Source organism: Suricata suricatta, chromosome 14 (genome assembly GCF_006229205.1).
Source record: "Suricata suricatta isolate VVHF042 chromosome 14, meerkat_22Aug2017_6uvM2_HiC, whole genome shotgun sequence".
Taxonomy (NCBI): domain Eukaryota; kingdom Metazoa; phylum Chordata; class Mammalia; order Carnivora; family Herpestidae; genus Suricata; species Suricata suricatta.
In genome coordinates, this window is record NC_043713.1 from 25,804,469 (window position 1) to 25,822,091 (window position 17,623).

Sequence of the window (17,623 nt, forward strand, 5' to 3'; positions counted from 1 at the left end):
GGGGGGGTGGATACAAACATGCAGTCCAAAACAACCAGTGTCCCAGGGATGCAGCCAGAGGTGGAAGAGGTGATAGCTAGAGGCTGATACCAAACACCCAAAGCTGAGACACACTCACTCAACACAGAAGGGCTGACCGGCTTTCCTTCCTCAGTCTCACCCCCCACCTCACCCCACATTCTGCTCTGCAGTAAATCCCACGCCCCATGCCACTCCCCCCATTCAATATCCCTTGCTATTTGCAGGGTTGGCTTACATAAAAGATCAAGGATGAGGTGCCTGACTTGGCCTGCGAGGGGCATTTTGTCGTTTCCCCCACCCTGGCTCCAAGCTCTTCCAGGGCAGCCTCCTAGGACTCGTAGATGGAGACCCGCCCCGGCTACCTGGCAGAGGGAGCTCTGCCCACAGACCATCGGCTCCAAGCAAAGCCTGCTTTTTCCAACTGACCCGCCCAAAGAGGGTTTTGTTATCACAAAAGCTTCCCATGAGTTAAACTTGGCCCTGATGTGACAAAAATCTCCCTCACACCCTCCCAAGAAGTCCCCTCCTCCAGGGGGCAGCCCCTGGCCCCCTGGCCCCTGACGTCCCTCCGCCTGCTGGCCCTCCATGTGGAACCGTTGCCTCCTCTTTGCCACTCTGTTCTTGCGTGGCTCCCTGAGCTAGACAGTTGGTAAAAATGCACATGTGAAGATGTCTTAATATTAAATATAATTAGATATTATACCACATGCAGGGCTGTATGATTAGTGAAATATATGATCATTAGTTATTAGATTAATGTGTCTACTTGTGTAACTGAAAGCCATTTGCAAGCCGAAATGAAATAGCTCAATTTGCTGTAATTGACTGATCTCCCATAGAGAGAGTCGTACGTTTGCTTATGTACAAGGCGATTTCTTCAGATGTCGCCCCAGATGCACGACAAAGTGCAGGCTCTCTCTGCGCCCCAAACCACAGGGCTAGGCTGGCTAGCCGGGCAGCAGTGGCCAGGTCCCCGACAGATACATTTAAGGGTTCGTGCTGAATCGAGGTGTCCAGATTGGGCCCCGGTTTTTCTTTTTGCTGCAATGTTACCTTGCTCTAACTTCTCCAAGTGCCCCCAAGGGAATGCTGGCATCCTGCTGGTCAAAGACAAATTGAGCTGCCTGGCAGACACTGTACCCTAGCCCCCTCTCCGTTTCTCTTCCTGTTTGGGTGTATATTGGTTTCCAGGACAACCGAGCTGCAGCTAACTAATAGAAATGATGGCATAGCACTCCACAAATAGAGGATACAAGTAGAATACTTATTGTGGTGATGGCCTAACAATAACCAGATGCTAACGAGGGTGGCACAAGATTAACTTAAAAATTGGCAAGCTGCTTGATTAAATTAAAGATTGGCAAATTTTCACAGGACAGGAGCCTGCCTGCTCCCCCTACCTCCCTTCCCTCCAACTGGCAGGTACTTCCTGACCACACAGGTGAGCAAGGCTTCATTTTCCCACCAGAAAGGAGACAGACCAGCATCACTGTATGCACCATCAGAAGGTAGCCATCTGCCTCCCCTGGCGAGCAAGGGAGGCATGATAAATGGGAAACACACAATTACACGAGGGCTGAATTCCTCCACATCTGATTTGATCCTCACAGCTGCCTTTCAAATAAGTGATTTATGTGGTAGTTCACCCCATTGTACAGACAAGAAAACTGAGTCCGAGGAAAGCCTAACTGTGGGATCCTGGGCAAATTGCTTTCCTCCCCAGATCCCAGTGTCCTCGGGGGGAATGTGGTATGCTCACATTTCTGAGTGTTATCATCGTTGCCAGAATAGTTAGTACCCTAATTTCTCTTCTAAAGATGTTTTCCCCTTTGTAGAGCGTTTAGTAATCAGTGTCTTGAAAACTCCTTAAGAGACCTTAACTGGAGGTTTCACTTGCAATTTTATTTATGAATCATGCAATCAATCAAATTAACAAGTATTTATTGAATATCTAATAGGAGCGGAGTATGCTGCTGCAGGAGAGTGGGGAATAGAAGTTTAGGATGTGGCCTCTGTCTGCAAGGAGCATCTGACCGAGTGGCGAAGACTGTCATACACGGAGGGCTTCATAAGGATGCCAAGGAGAGTGTGCCAGAGGAAGGGGAGGGACTTCCATGCCCCAAAGTCTCTGCAAATGAGAGATGAGTCACTGTAGGCAAAAAGAGGTCAGAAAAGGCTTGTGGGAAAGCAGGGGAAAGTGCAAGGATTGAAAGGATTTGCTTAACATTCCACCAAGCGGCGCACTTGAGATCTTTGGGGTGCACTGTGCCCCTTCTTGCCCCACCTTCTTGATGACACTTACCACCATCTGATATATTACACATTTTATTTATTTGTTTTCTTCCAACCAGAAGTGTAAGCCCCACAGGGCTGAGATTTGAGACTGTTTCAGTCACTGCTCTATTCTCAGAGCCTGGTACACAGTAGGTGCTCAATAAATGTTTGTTGAAAAGTTGAGTGGCTGGAAGTTCCCCACTGTCTTTCTCTGCAGTGCACTCTCTGGCGCTCATCATCTCTTGCCAGACAACTGCGGGCATCTCCTCACAGGGCTCTCCTTCCAGAAACCCTGGGCCATTCACTTCCCCTGACTTGTATTCGTATTTATTATGTTTTTCATGTTTATCCCTCAAGTTTATTCCAAGTTCCTTGACAGTAAGCAGCCTTAGTCTTCACATTCAGCTAACATTTGCCATGCACTTACTAGGTGTTGGGCACTGAGCTAGTACTGAAAACCCAAACTGTGGTGAGAACAGCTATGGTGTCCACCCAGTCAAGTTTAATGATGGAGAAAGTAAGTAAAAAGACAGGATAGTTGACCCTTAAAGTGATAAGGAATACTGAGGCCATACAAGCACTTGAGGTTCGGATATCATGTCACAGAGAAGTGGTATCTAAACCGAGGGGTAGAGGATAAGTAAAAATTCAGGAAGCAAGGGATGGTATGATCCAGGCTAAGACATCATCATGGAGGAGACCATCATGAGCTGAATGAATGCTTTAGGGACTGCAAGGTGCTCTGGGTGCTGGAGCCCACAGGCTGGCCAGGTGGCATGCAGAGGTGACAGCCTGGCCAGGTAGATGCATGTGCCAAATTATGGTGCAGTCATTGGGCTTAGCAAACTGGAGGCTGGCCTTTGGCTTTTAATCCACTTCAGAGGTGTTTTGAAAGTAAGAGGCAGCCTGATCCAGGCTTTGGGGGGTGAAGGGAAGGAAAGAAGGTGACTTCAGTGTGAAGGGGAGGAGAGGAAGACCAGGTGAAAGACAGAGGAGGCCCATAGGGTCAAGGGAGGGATTTTATGGTTGCTGTTTTGATGGGAAAACACTGAACCCTTCATATTGCCGAGGGGGAAGAAATGGGGCAATGGCCAGGGTTTGACACACAGTTGTGTCTTTTCGGCCAGCGGTGTGACAGCCACTTTCCCCACTCCCTGCCCCGCTGGAGAACTTGTCTTTGACCCTTTGGGGAAAGGAAGTGAATGCATTCCAGTCCCATATTCACTTCACACTGAAAGCCTTGGCTTGTCTGCCAAAATTACTGTATCTGCCTACGTAAGGCGAGAAGAGGGTCAAAGCCATCTCTCTGGCTTCAGTCTCAGGAACTCAAGAAGGAGCAAAGAACAAAAAAAAAATCCAACCTCTTTTGCAAGTTATATTTGAACCCTAACCCAATTAATGAAGATGACTTGGGTAACGGAGAACCTCATTTCTTGTTTGTCAGAGAGGAAAACTTTTTTCCCCAGAAGCACCTATCAAACGTCCACCTTGACCAAACTGGATGACAAAGCCTCAGCTACAGAGGAGGCTGGGAAATGGGAAGAGGCCGCCACAGCAGGTGTAGGCCAATCACAATTCACCACGCGCCTGCCCCCGGTGGAACTAGGGTCTGATGAGCAAAGAAGCAGAAGTGAAATGGCTGCGGGAGGAGCAACTTGCAGGGTGGGCCTTGCCGGCTACGTATAAGTCAGTCTGTATAGAAAGATGCTAATTAACCAAGATGGGAAGCCGCAGCCAAGGGCGCCATCTTCCCTCACCAGAAATCAGCGCTAGAAGAGTAGTCACGGCAGAGAGTGCACAGAGCCTTAGGTAAAGCACCAGACTGAGCCTTCGGGCTCCATTTCTGGCTGCCGCACTGACACATCATGGGTCTTGGGCATGTGAGCTAACCTCTGCACCTCAGTTTCCCCATCTGAAAACGGGGATAATAATAGTGTCTTCCTCCATGGGTTGCTGTGAGAAGTAAGTGCATTAAATCACTTCAAGCACTTGGAACAGAACACGGGATAAGGATAGATTTGCTAAATGTTAATTAATGATTACCGTTTACTAATTCCCTGTAATGAACTAGGCACTTTAAATGCCTTGTCTATAATTCTTAAGATAACCCTGCAAGATAAGATATGCTTATGTCCATTTTGGAGATGAGAAAACAGAGGTTCAGAGCGGTGAAATAACTTACCAAAAGTCATGAAGCCAGAAAGCAGCAGAACAAGGGTTTGGACCTGTCTAAGCCCATAGCTCAGCTCTTTCCAAGAGGCCGTGCTCACTCTTGTGGCCAAAGAACTGAGTCCAGCCACAGGCTTCGGCTGCAGGATTTCCCTCTGGCTTTCTCCAGCCCGCAGCTTCAGATGGAAACTGTCAGCAACCCTAGAAGCAACTTCTGCCACAGGAAGACCTCAAAAGCCGGGTCTCTGAATCCCTGAGACTTGTCACTGAAGTCCTCGCAGGAGACAGAGGCACAGCCCTCCCCTGCTTGCTGTCCCTCTCAGGCTGTGCTTTCTGGCCCCTTGTCGTCCTGACCAGTGTCCTGCCCACCGTGGACAGAAGCTGCTGCTGCCTGCATTAGTTTTTGGAAAGGTCTTTTGTGAGCTGTGGATTGGTGGGTGTCTCGCTGACCTCCTGGGTCTCAGAATTAGTCTCAGATTAGCTGTGTGTCTGGGTGCATGTGGGTGCACTGAGCTTTGCCTACTGCCGGAAAGGGCTTCAGGTGAGTAGCCAGAGAGCCTTAGGTATTCCCAGCACCTCTGCAGCACTCCCACTACATAGACACACACACACACACACACACACACACACACACATGCATAGACACACAGAGGCACGCACACACACATGCACATAGACTCCCACACACAGATACACGTGCACACATGCATAGACATTCACACACTGAGACACATACAAATAGGTACACACAGACATACACACATAGACATGCATACACATAGAGACACACACAGACACACCCACACATACCGATACAGAGATGTACACATACACAGAGATGCACACACAGACACATGTGCACACTCCCATAGACACACAGAAACATGCACACACACATGCACACAAACACATGTGCATGAACACATAAACACACACAGATGTGCACATAGACACACATGCACACACACAGCCACACGCACACATAGTCATGCACACACAAACACACATGCACACAGGGACACATATGCACACACAGACACACAGACATGCATGTACATCCACAGACACACATATTCACACAGAGATGCACACACACAGACATACACACAAACACACGTGTGCACGCACACACACAGACATGTGTGCCCCCTCTCTGTCTGCCCAATCCCAAAGCACCCCTAAAATTCAGCTGGAATCCCACCTCTTCCAGCAAATCGCCTTATACTGTTGCTGGCCAGGCCCCCGCCTGTGTCACCCTGTGCCCCCAGGAGAGTAGGAACCACATCTGACAGATCGTGTCTGACTCCTCTGCCTCAGACTGGAAAGGATCACCCTGTCCCAAGCCCCCTCTAGAAATGAATGTTGGTAAAATACAACATTTTCCCCTCTGCATGCAAAGTAAGTAGACCAAGTTGAGATGTCAAAGACCAAACAAAACCTTTAATATAACTAATACTGATGAAAAAGTAAATGGAAAGTAAGATATACTATACTGAAGCCACAGGTCAGAAGTTTCACCACATTGACCAGCAAGTGCCCCCATGCCAAGTCACAGAGCAGCATTTCCAGGAGTGCAGGCAAGACCTCCCCCCAAGCCCCCTTCCAAGAGCGGAAGCCTGATGCCTGCTGCCGCCAGGGAGAGCTCTGCCGGAGCCAAGCACCCCCATCATGTGGTAACAGGTCAGCCGCTTCTGAAAATGACACATCCAACCCTTGGAGCGATCAGTGTGCCGGCCCTGGAAGGTGAACACTGCAAATGTCCAGTGACAACTAACATGGGCACCGTGCGTGTGCCAGGCACTACACCAGTCCTCACACGTACAGGGACATCATTGTCCCCACTTCACAGGTGAGAAACGTGAGGACATTGAAGCATAGAAGATTTAAGTGCTAGAAGTGGAGGAGGAAGGAGCAAACCCAAGTAACCTGACCCTAAAGGGGTTAACTCTCGTGGTGATGAAGGCGGCTCTTACCCAGGATTCCCAGATCCCCGTGGAGCATCATTTACAACGTATCCTTTGCCACCAGACACACATCAGTGTTTGCTAAAACACTCAGGTGACCCTGTTTTGTTCTTTAAAAAAAAACCTGGATATGTGGGGCACCTGGGTGGCTCAGTCAGTTAAGCGTCTGACTTCGGCTCAGGTCATGATCTTGCTGTTCTGAGTTTGAGCCCCACATCAGGCTTGCTGCTGTCAGTGTGGAGTCTGCTTCAGATCCTCTGTCCCTCTCTCTCTGCCCCTTCCCTGCCTGTGTGCACTCTCTCTCTCCCCTCTCTCTCAAAATACATAAATATTTTTTTAAACTTTAAATTTAAAAAACTGGATGTGACCAAATTGTCCCTATTCTGCAAAGATGGCCCTGATCTCTTTCTATCTCTCTCCCTCCCTAGACATCCCGTGGCTCATCTTTGCTGCCTGTTGCCATTGTGTGTTCTCTACTCATCTCACCCACTAACTCCCCTTGACACTGACAGGGGCAAACGCAGCATTCCCAATAAACACCTGCAGTGTGGCACCCCCAGCCAGCCGAGGGAGGCCGGGTCCGTACCAGCATGCAGAGGCGAGAGCTGAGCCCAGGTGCACGCTGGCGGGCTCCAGCCCACCCGGAGCCTTAAGAACATCATTGACAGTGCAATTTCTGGTGCTTTTTCATTTTGCCAGAGATAAAGATATCTATGCGAGTCCATCCATCCATATATATATATACATGTTAGCCACGGCAACTAAGAAGTCATCCAAATTGCGGCACTGAAATGAACAGAGCTGAACAATAAGCTAAAACATGCCTAGAGCAAGTTGAGCAATAAACAGGTTTTTAATTTTTTCCCCTTCCATCTCTTGAGTGTCTGTCTCTGATGGATGATGTGACAGAGGAAGGCGGCTCCATAAATTCCAAATTCTGAATACTAAATCAGCGAGTGGCAGTCAGTGCTGGGTGCCTGCTTCCCCCTCTTCCCGGAGCGGCAGTTTTATGGGGACTCTGTGACCCAGGCCTGCCTCTCCGGAAGTCCACCTCCTCGTGCAGTCCTTGAACAGGCAACAGGACCGCGTGCCACCGCAGCGGCTCGCCGGGTAGCACTTGAATCTCTGACTCTGTCAAAACGGGGTTCAGGAAGGTAAGAAGTCTTGCTCAAGGTCACAGAGGTACAGAGATGAGTTTGCGGTACCAAATGTGGTTCTCTGGGTCTCACCCACCCTGGAAGTAAGGGCTGTTTCCCCATTGTCCATGAGACATTGAGCTTCAGGTCCATTGAGTAGCTTGCCTAAGGTCATACAGCCAGCATGTGGCAGAGATGGGACTGGAACCCTGAGTTGGTCTGCATCCAGAATTCATAGTCTTTGCAGCAAAATGGACCTTCCCAAGCTTTTCTACATTGTGGCAAATATACAAAATTGTAGGATTTGTGCTGTACACCAGAAGGAACGGAAGGGATTTGGAAGTCTTTCTATGGGGCCTGGGGGGAATTTTTTATTAGCTTTTGTTTAAAAAATTTTTTAATGTTTATTTATTTTTTGAAAGAGAGAGGGAGAGTGTGAGTGGGTACAGGCAGGGAGAGAGGGAGACAAAGGATCCGAAGGAGGCTCTAGGCTCTGAGCCTTCAGCACGGAGCCCAATGTGGGGCTCACACTCACGAACCATGAGATCATGACCTGAGCCCACGTCGGATGCTTAACTGACTGAGCCACCCAGGAACCCCCTTGTGTTTATATTATATAGTTGCAATAAGGAAAATAAGTATTGGGAAAGACATTAAATATTGAATATGTATAAAAATCTCAAATAGTATATTTTCATATTTGTAATGAGAAGCCTGAGCTTCCTTCTGTGAACATAATATTCTCATCTCAGATTTTATGTTCGAAGCAGCTATGCACAATTCCTGATCAATACCTCTTAAGGATGGTGTCTTCAAATTCTCAACAACCGCCACTCACCAGAAACTTTGTTCACACAAGTAGGCAATAAAAATTTTTAATCTTTTTTTTTACAGACTGTTAAAAAATTTACAACAGTTGAAATTATATTTTAAGAATGTAACAGCCTTTCCTTTTCTTTGCCGACAATTATACTGTTGGAATGCCACGTGATATTACACTTGGATTTCTAATTGAACTGAACTTTTGCATAGCAAATGTTTCAATATCATGATGAAATCTGATTTGTGGGTCACATCTGCAATATTGAGTGTTGGCTTGGGCCTTCCGGAAAGGGAGTCTCATAAATGTAAAGCAGAGGCTCCGGGACTTGCCTGTCCCTGTCCCCTCCAGGAACTCCATACTATGTTCCCCACATAGAACATGGCAGGCTATGCACCATGCTCCTTGGTGCCCAGAACACAACTCCTCTAGCACCTCCCCATACCCCTTGCACATGGTGGACAACTATTTGCAAAAGTAGGCATGCAAAAAGCAGGGCACATCTTGGCTGCCCTCAGCTTGCCTGAGCCGTGGCTCACAGGTGTCATGCTTGCCGCTGGGGAGGACCACAGGGTGGCTCTTTGGAGTCTGTTCCCTGCAGACTGTGCTCAGACGATCCCCCACCAGGGTCTGGAAGCCAATGCTGATAGCTCTAGGGGCTCTGAGAATCCCAGGAGCCACCAGGGCCCAAAACATCACTATCCCTTTGCCTCCTTATAAAACATTGGTGCTTGGTTACCTGGTGGGAGGCTCTGCCCTTGACTTTGCTCTCTACCATAACCGTCAAATATGGTGAATAATAATTTGGGGTAATAACTGAGTTCTTCCCTCAGTGCTTTCTTCATCTTACCTTTCTTTGCCACTCAGGTGGCCTGTGCCCTGCCCACCGGGGAACCAGCTGAGAACATGGTGTCACTGCCCACCTTAGACTATCCAGGCATGCTTTTGAATGTCATTAGCCAAAATGGAGGTGTGGAAGCAAAGACTTCCATGAGATAACATTTTGCAGCACTTAAAGTGTGCCTGGACGTCTCCAAGCACAGATTTTAAACAGAATAGAGAAGAATCCAGGCTGGGTAACAACCATTATCTTAACCAACTGCCCCAGACTGAGGTTCAGAGGTGAGAAAGATCAGCCAGCAGCTGAGAGATGAATCAAAGAAGACGGGACTGAAGTTTCACGGAGTAAGTGTCTGACACAGAGCCCAGCAGTACAGCCTCGTAGAGCTGGGGAGGAAGCAGCAGACAGCAGAATGACTCTAGCCCTGATTCTAGATCTCAGGTAGACAGAGTTGAGAAAATTGTTGTTTGCCTCCCAGAGTGGAGCCCAGGAAGCCAGGTGTTCATTTCCAACATGGTGCCTGAGCAGAAGACCAGCAATGGCTGAAAGTGTCTACATGATCAGATCAGCCACAGGCGCCAGTTCATCCTGGTGTGCTATGGGGAAACTGCCAGTGTTCCCGCGCTCGCCCCAACAGAGATGTAGATGTGGCCCAGAGGGCAGCTGGGAAAGAGACAAAGAGGCTTGGCTGCTGGGACAAAGAGAAAGCCAACAGCTTTGGCCTGGCAAAAGAAGCCACGGTGGGGACCAAAGCCATGTGCTATAGGCATAGAGGGGGCAGAAGCCAATACCCCAGGAACCACGACAGAATCAGCAAGGTGCACCTCCTCATGGCTCCAGGAAACATAGATTACCTCAAGAAGAAGAGGACGCGACAAAAGTTAAATCCTGAACTGACTGTGTTCAGATGAAAAGTGCTGGTAACTTTGACCTGCTTGTCACCTTTGGAAGAAATGAGGGGTAGGGAACTAAGGTGAATTCTGTTATCAAGAAACATAGGACAGTTACAGTTTGCACGTCTACTATGATGACTGTATAAATAATTCATGCCTGTCACAGAATTTGGAAATAAATTAGTAACTGTTCGCTTTTGAGTACAACCAAGATGTATAAACAGGCAAATCCTCCTTTTCAGAAACAAACCATGGCCGAATTCCAAAGAGCGGAAGAAGTGGGTCTTTATGTCATAAAATGATTCTTCACTTTACAAAAGGTGTTTCCTCTGAAGTTGTTTTAACTTCCCAGTAGACATCTTAATGCAATGAATATAGTGTATGACTCTGTAAAACTCATTTTTCTAGGTAACCATCCAGCACGGTGAAGAATTCTGCACTGATTTGATTTAATCAGCCTGCCGTGCTCATGCTAGAACTTTGAAGAAGAGAGGAAGGGTTGGCCTGGGTGAACAGATAGAATCGAAGGCCACGTTCACGCTGGACTTGAAGTCGATGACTTGAGCTCGAGTGTCTGCTGTGCCACCAAGCAGCTGTGGGACCTTCCTCAGCCCCTCTCGTCTCTGGGCTTCTTCCTCAAGGGAAGGGGTTTGACCCCAGTTGGCACTATGGCTTCTTCTAGCATTAACCCTATGGCTTGTGTTTGTGGAGGCCTTGGGTTACAGACTAACCTGTTTCTGTTCTTGTAGGGAAGAGTATAGAGCCTACAACAGATATGTAATGTGACCATGTCTGAGTCTATGGTTACTTGTTAAGTAGCCTCTGTTCAGGTACATACTGAGCACCCACTATATACCAGTCCCCAACTAGGCACTGTTAGGGAAACAAAGGAATGCCCCATTTCCTGCTGTGGAAAGGAGGACTCCTCAGAGGAAGGAAGACAAGGACTAAAAAGATACTACAAAGTCAAGTGCCGTGGGTCCAAGGGAGGCAGGGTCCCCTATGAAGTGCAGTTGTCAGGAAGACAAAGATGCAGGAGGGGACAGTGACTCTCAGACTCTGAGGCAGCCCAGCAGTGTGACCAGCTCAGTGAGGTACACAGTTGCATAACTAGCGATGAACTGATTGGCAGAAGGGAATGGAGGGGGCTGTGAACAAATTTCAATTTTCAAACATTTTTAAGGCTGTTGCTGTTTCTCTGTTTCCACCTTTCTCGTCCAACCACAGTGCTGTGCATATGTCCACAATGCACGCTGCTGGTGACAAATTCCCCAAACCCTCCTTTACAAAGGAAGAGGCATAAGCCCAGGTGTAACCGTTGGTCCAAACTTGCCCATTCTCTAACAGAAGCAGACTTCCCATGTTTGGTTTTATGTGTCATTTGTACCTTGCTGTTCCAAAAAAGGTTTTGAGGGGCTAAAAACAAAAGTCAGAAATCAAAACATTGAAAAAGAAATATCAAATCAGGAGCTGTAGAGAGGTTAGGGGACGGAAGGGGAACCAAACCAAAGTTAACTTTGGCCACTGAACTACCTTTAACTGTGTTTCCTAGAAGCCAAAGAGAAGAGGAAAGTCATTCTATAGAATAGCTAATAAAAGGAAATATATCAATTATTTGGAATATATGTTCTCTTTCTGAGCATTCAGAAATGTAACAGGATTCTGAGGGTTTTCAGGAGAACTTGCCAGGACCTCTCTGTGGCTGCCCCAGGAGGTAGAATATGGTAAAGTAATTCATATAATATGTACCAGGAACTCACTGCTATATGGACACTTTACTGCACTAGATAGTATAAGGAGAGAGAAGACACAATCCTTGCCCATTTTAAGCCTTTAACCTGAAAACAAAGGTGCAACATATAATCAAATAAGTTATTTATGGGGCACCTGGGGCGCTCCATCAGTTAAGCGTCTGACTCTTGATTTCAGCTCTGCAATGACAGTGTGGAGCCTGCTTGGGATTCTCTCTCTCCCTCTCTCTCTGCTTCTCCCCTGCTCATGCTCGCTCACTCTCTCTCTCTCTCTTTCTCTCTCTCAAAATAAATAAGTAAAGTTTTTTAAATAAGTATTTATTCATCAACATTATTTATTTAAGATCTTCTTTGCACTGGTCACATAATAGACTAATCATTTCCACAAGAGAGGAAGATTTTTTAAATTTCCTTCCAAGTTGACAGAAGCCTCTTAACAATGTTTTAAAGATCAACACTGAGAAACAAGAAAAATACTTTTAAAAATAATTTATAAAAGGGGTTCCTGGTGGCTCCATTGGTAAAGCATCTGACTTCGGCTCAGGTCATGATCTCATGTTTCGTGAGTTTGAGCCCCGCGTCGGGCTCTGTGCTGACAGCTCAGAGCCTAGCGCCTGCTTCAGATTCTGTGTCTCCTTCTCTTTCTGACTGTCCCCTGTTTGCACTCTATCTATGTTTCTGTCTCTGTCTCTGTCTCTCAAAAATAAATAAACATTTAAAAATGTTTCAATAATAATAAAAATCAGGGAGCATGGGTGGTTCAGTTAGTTGAGCATTGGACTCTTTTTTTTAATCTTCTAATGTTTATTTTTTTGAGAGACAGAGACATAGAGCACAAGCAGGGAAGGGGCAGAGAGAGAGACACACAGAATCTGAAGCAGGCTCCAGGCTCTGAACTGTCAGCACAAAGCCCAATACAGGGCTCAAAACCATGAACTGTGAGATCATGACCTGAGCCGAAGTCGAACGCTCAACTGACTGAGCCACCCAGGGGCCGCAAACATTGGACTCTTGATTTGGGCTCAGGTCATGATCCCAGGATCATGGAATCAGCCCCTGCATCAGGTTCTGCACTGAGCTTGGAGCCTGCCTAAATTTCTCTCTCTCTCCCTCTTCCTCCTCCGTCCTCTCCAAAATAAAAACATAAAAAATAAAAATTAGTAAAAAAATTTTAAATGAATTGATAACAATAGACACACAAATCCAAAACTCAGCATGTACCTCATTCTTACAAAAATATAGAGTAGGAGTCAGAAGTATGTTGTTTAGCTGTGAGCAACAGAAGCCTTGACTAGACAGTGCTTCTCAAACTTGAATGTGAGTGTATCTCATCTGGCTGTTAAAATGTAGCTTCTTGGGGCACCTGGGTGGCTCAGTCGGTTAAGCATCTGGCTTCCACTCAGGTCATGATCTCACAGTTTGTGGATTCAAGCCCAGCATTAGACTCTGTGCTGATGGCTCAGAGCCTGGAGCCTGTCTTCGGATTCTGCATCTCCCTCTCACTCTGACCCTCCCCTGCTCACACTGTCTCTCTCTGTCTCTCAAAAATAAATTTAAAAAAAAACATTTTAAAAAATGTAGCTCCTTATAGAGTGGGTCTGGGTGATCCTTGAAAGTGCTGGCTTCTAGCAAGCTCCCGGGTTCAAAGGCAGCCCCTTGAGTGACAGACCAGACAGGTAGTGACCAAGGCTTCATTTGTCTCATCGTTACCCTTCCGGACACAAGCATTCCAGGCCAAGGTAGTCAAGACTGCATGCAAGCCCAGGGACGCCATCTGGTAACCATTCCTTCCCCTTCTCTCCACTCTACTTTCTTTTTTAAAACTTCCATCCTCATGCTTGTTGCCTCACCACACCATGGCTGCGCTCCCGAGCATCGTGCCTCTGTTTCAGATTTGAAGAGTAAGGGAGTGCCCCTGTATCAGGAAGACATAAGTTTCCTAGGAATGATCCTGCCCTGCCCTCAAACAAGCTGAAGTCTAACTGGCCAGAATGTGTCACATGGTCCCCTCTAGTTGCTAGGGAGTGTGGGAAAGGATTTGGTTTTAGGTGAGCCCCACCTGAACAAAACTGGGCATTTTTAGCATGGATGAAGATGGATGGCCATCAGGTAGGCCATGGGCAGTGTCACAGCATAGAGACACTTGTTTTCTCCACAAGGATCTTTAAGGGCCTATCATGCTCCGTGTTCTCCAGGGGCCCCTTTCATAGTGGGGCCAATGGGCATGTCCCTTCCCCGGTCCTCGCAGATGGGGAAATGGGGCTCTGAGGACTTAGATGTGCATCCTGGCATCACCTTCTGGGCAATGGAGGAAGTAAGCCTGGGGTCCCTGGATCCTCGCCATTTTGTGAGTGTGTAGGTGGATGCTTGCAAATGATAGTGCTTACACTTGAGTAAACTGAGGCTTCTGCCTCCCCCTCTCAGGCAACTTGAAACAAAAGGCCCCTCCCAGGCCAGCTGAGGGAGTGACATTAAGAGAAGCCTGTTGTCAACCTTGGAGAAGAGCAAACTCACAAGCAGCAAAGGGCAGGCGCTGATGTAGTACAAATCATACCAGACAAATTTAATTGCTTTGTTTCTAATCTATAGAAATGCCAGATGAGGAGATAAAAGGGAAGCAGTGAATATAATTGCTCTTGGTTTTAAGAACGTGCTTGGGAAGAGCGACTTGGGTGAAGTTCTGAGTTAAAATATAAATAATAACAATTCAAATGGGCCTAGATGGGGTCGTGGTACTGGGAATGGAGGAAGCCCATGCCCTCAGAAGGTGTGGGAAAGAACAGGGAACAGATGGCAGGGGCTCCCACGTATCACCCACGATCTACATTTCAACTGAGGCTGAAACAAGTTCTGATAAACCCTCCACACCCACAGCGTGGTCCCAGGAGCGGCAGCATAGCCATGGCCAGGAGCTTTGCCAGAAATGCAGATTCTCTGGCTGTGGCCCCCCTCCAGTGACTTCTGCCCATCACAAGCCTCAGGGGAGTCGGGTACACACTGACATTCCAGGAACACTGGGCTACAACCCTGCGAAGTTGGAGGGCACTCCCCCAACCTTCAAGTGAGGGGTGCTACCCTCGCCTTTGCCCTGCTCCCCGGCAATGCCCCCTGCAAACTCTCAGCTACAAAATTCACCCTCCATCTCCCCTCCGTCAAATGTTACCTCGCTGCCCTGATGACAGTTTATTCTCCCAAATAGTTTCAGCCAGACTGAGGCATAAACTCCACGGGGATATTTGTCTTTTTAAAACGAGTCAGTTAATGACACTCTACTAGAGGGACGTCGGGCTACATAATGTCGGAGCGGCAGGGGACACATCTGTGGACAGGGGATCCCTCCAAGAAATCAAGGATGGAAGGTTGAATTGAGTGCCCACTCACCACCTCCTGATGCCAGGTACCATGATGGACTTTCTCACTGCTTCTCACAATCCTGAAGGCTTTATTATCCGTCTTTACAGTGAGAGGTCTGACACTTAGGGCGGTTCATGGGGCTGAGGTCAGACAACCAGAAGGGACAGAATCAAGCCTGGTGCCTGTAGGCTGTCTTCCTAAGTCAGGATCTTCCCCCCCACACACACACACACCCCAGCACCTGTCACCCTACTTCCTCTGCGCACCTGTGTGGATCACCTACCCCAGTCCTTGTCACACCCACACCTCAACGCCTGACTGCTGAGGTGACTACAAGGCGCTAAGAGGGGGTTCTGTCCATTGAGTCTCAAAACTTCATTTCTACCAGCTTCTAGTAATGCTCACAGGAGCTAGCAATAGAAAGAAAGGAAAGAAAAGAAAATACATGAGCTGCCCAGATACTAAATATACTGTTTAGACCCGACTCATTTCCAAAAGTGTTTGAAGTCAGCTTATGGCAGAAGACCCATGTATATGAGTTCCTTTATAGTAATAATTCATGAGTGCCCCCTAATAAGGAGGAAAGATCATCTCACAGAGACCCAGCAAAAGGACAGTCGCTGCCACCATACACAAAACTTAGCATCAGGTTTTCTGACAGTTGAGGCAAAAAAAAAAAAAAAAAGTATGGAGACATTATCCAGGAAAAGCAAGTGTGGTCAGGAGAGACCCACTTTTTCTTAGCACTTATAGGAAAGTGTCTTATGAAACTGACAGATGGCCCTGCCTGGGAAGGGGCAAATAAAATTATCTGTGACCCGGAGAAGTGAGCTGCTTGGGTAAGGTGCCCCCAGATGAGATTCGCCTTGGAAAGGCATAAGCATTAACACAGAAGGAAAAAATAATCATGAAGACAGAGATGGATTCAATAAGTGGAGGGGATCTCAAAAGTGAGGACCCACAGGGAGAGAAGTATGGCCCCAGAGCAGAGCACAAATTAGATGAGTTTGCAATAGGAAGCGACAGAGAAATAAATAAAAAAGGAAGATGATTTGGGTGTGAGCGTGCAGGGCCCAGGACACAAAGCCAGGAGGAAATGGTCTCCACCCGTGAGATAGAGCCTGGGAGGCTGCGACCAGCCGTGGGCATCTCATTACCCAGTAGAGGTAGGCAACGTGGCGAGAGTTCAGGCAAGGGCACCAGGCATGATTAGGTAGCAGGAGAGATTAATTTATGAAGAAAGATTAAAAACTCAAGTAGGAGAGCTGGGCTCTGGGAAAGCTGGCTCCCAGGAGAGGAAGCACACGGGAACAGAGCCGGGGGGCCTGGCCTGGCCCATGAGGGGATGAAATAGGCCAAGGGTAGGGGGAGATGGTGGAAACACACACCTAGGGAGACCAAAAAGGGCTCAGTCAAAACTAGAAACTAAGACAGAGCTGCCATTTTAACTGCCATATACAGAAGCCACAGAGCAACGAGCTCTACACAAAGAATTATCAACACAACCTCTCCAATCCAACTCCTCCTTGTGGTCATTGGGCTCATTTTTGAGGTGGAGTGAGTGGGAACAGGGGGTTATCATTGTGCGTCTACCATATGCTAGGAGTCGTGCTGAGCATTAAGACGACAAAGTCATAGAAGACGGTCCCTGATCTCAAGGCTCTTGAGGGTGTAGATCAATCAACTCTTCTAAACCAAAGTAATAACTACTTATAAAAAGCACCACGAACCAGAGTAAGAAGTCAAAGGAAAGCTTGTCAGAAGAAGTAGCATGTGAACCAAGTTTGGAAGGCTGGTAGTCATTAGCAGGCCAACGCAACGCATGGATGGATGGGATACTGGACAGCATCCATTAATCAGTAAAATTAATCAGTTAATAACAGTGTTAAGATATGAAGGTCTGAAAGAGCATGATGTGCTCAAGGAACTTGAAAGGGGGATGGGAAAATAAAGAGAAAAGGTTAACTGACTAGACAAGGGGCAGATCACAAGAGACTCTGCATGCAGGAAGCTCAGAAATGTGACCCTCAGGCTGAAAGCTCAGTTCAGTCAGCAACCAAAGGCTTTTTAAGAGGAAACATGGCAAAATCAGGCAACAGTGGCAACAGTGGAAACGTGCATTCTTTCCAAATAGTCAGGAGACAAGGAAATCAGTTTGGTAACTGTTTCATGACCCAGGTAAGAATTTGCGGGAGGCTGAGCTAAGGTGATAGCAGAGGCCTAGAGGCCACAGACTTTTCCAAATGTTTGGCAGGAGGAGCTGGGTAGGAAGGTGGAGATGGGTAGATATGGTGCTGAGGTGGGTTCCTGACTTGGATAGTGGTGCTTATTACTGAAATTGGCAATGGTCAGACAGGTTTCAGGAGGAGTAAGAGTCCTGTGTGGACAAGCTGAGCTGGA

At 47.5% G+C, this 17,623-nt stretch overlaps 2 long non-coding RNA genes across 2 annotated transcripts in view; one reads left to right on the forward strand and one right to left on the reverse strand.

The window, feature by feature from the left end:
- LOC115278020 overlaps window positions 1–17,623 on the reverse strand; it is a 50,257-nt gene that overhangs the window by 13,272 nt on the left and 19,362 nt on the right. The gene's annotated exons all lie outside the window — the stretch shown is intronic.
- LOC115278021 lies at window positions 7,399–11,295 on the forward strand. Its single transcript, XR_003902638.1, has 2 exons — window positions 7,399–7,582; window positions 10,527–11,295. It is a non-coding gene; the product is annotated as an uncharacterized LOC115278021 (long non-coding RNA).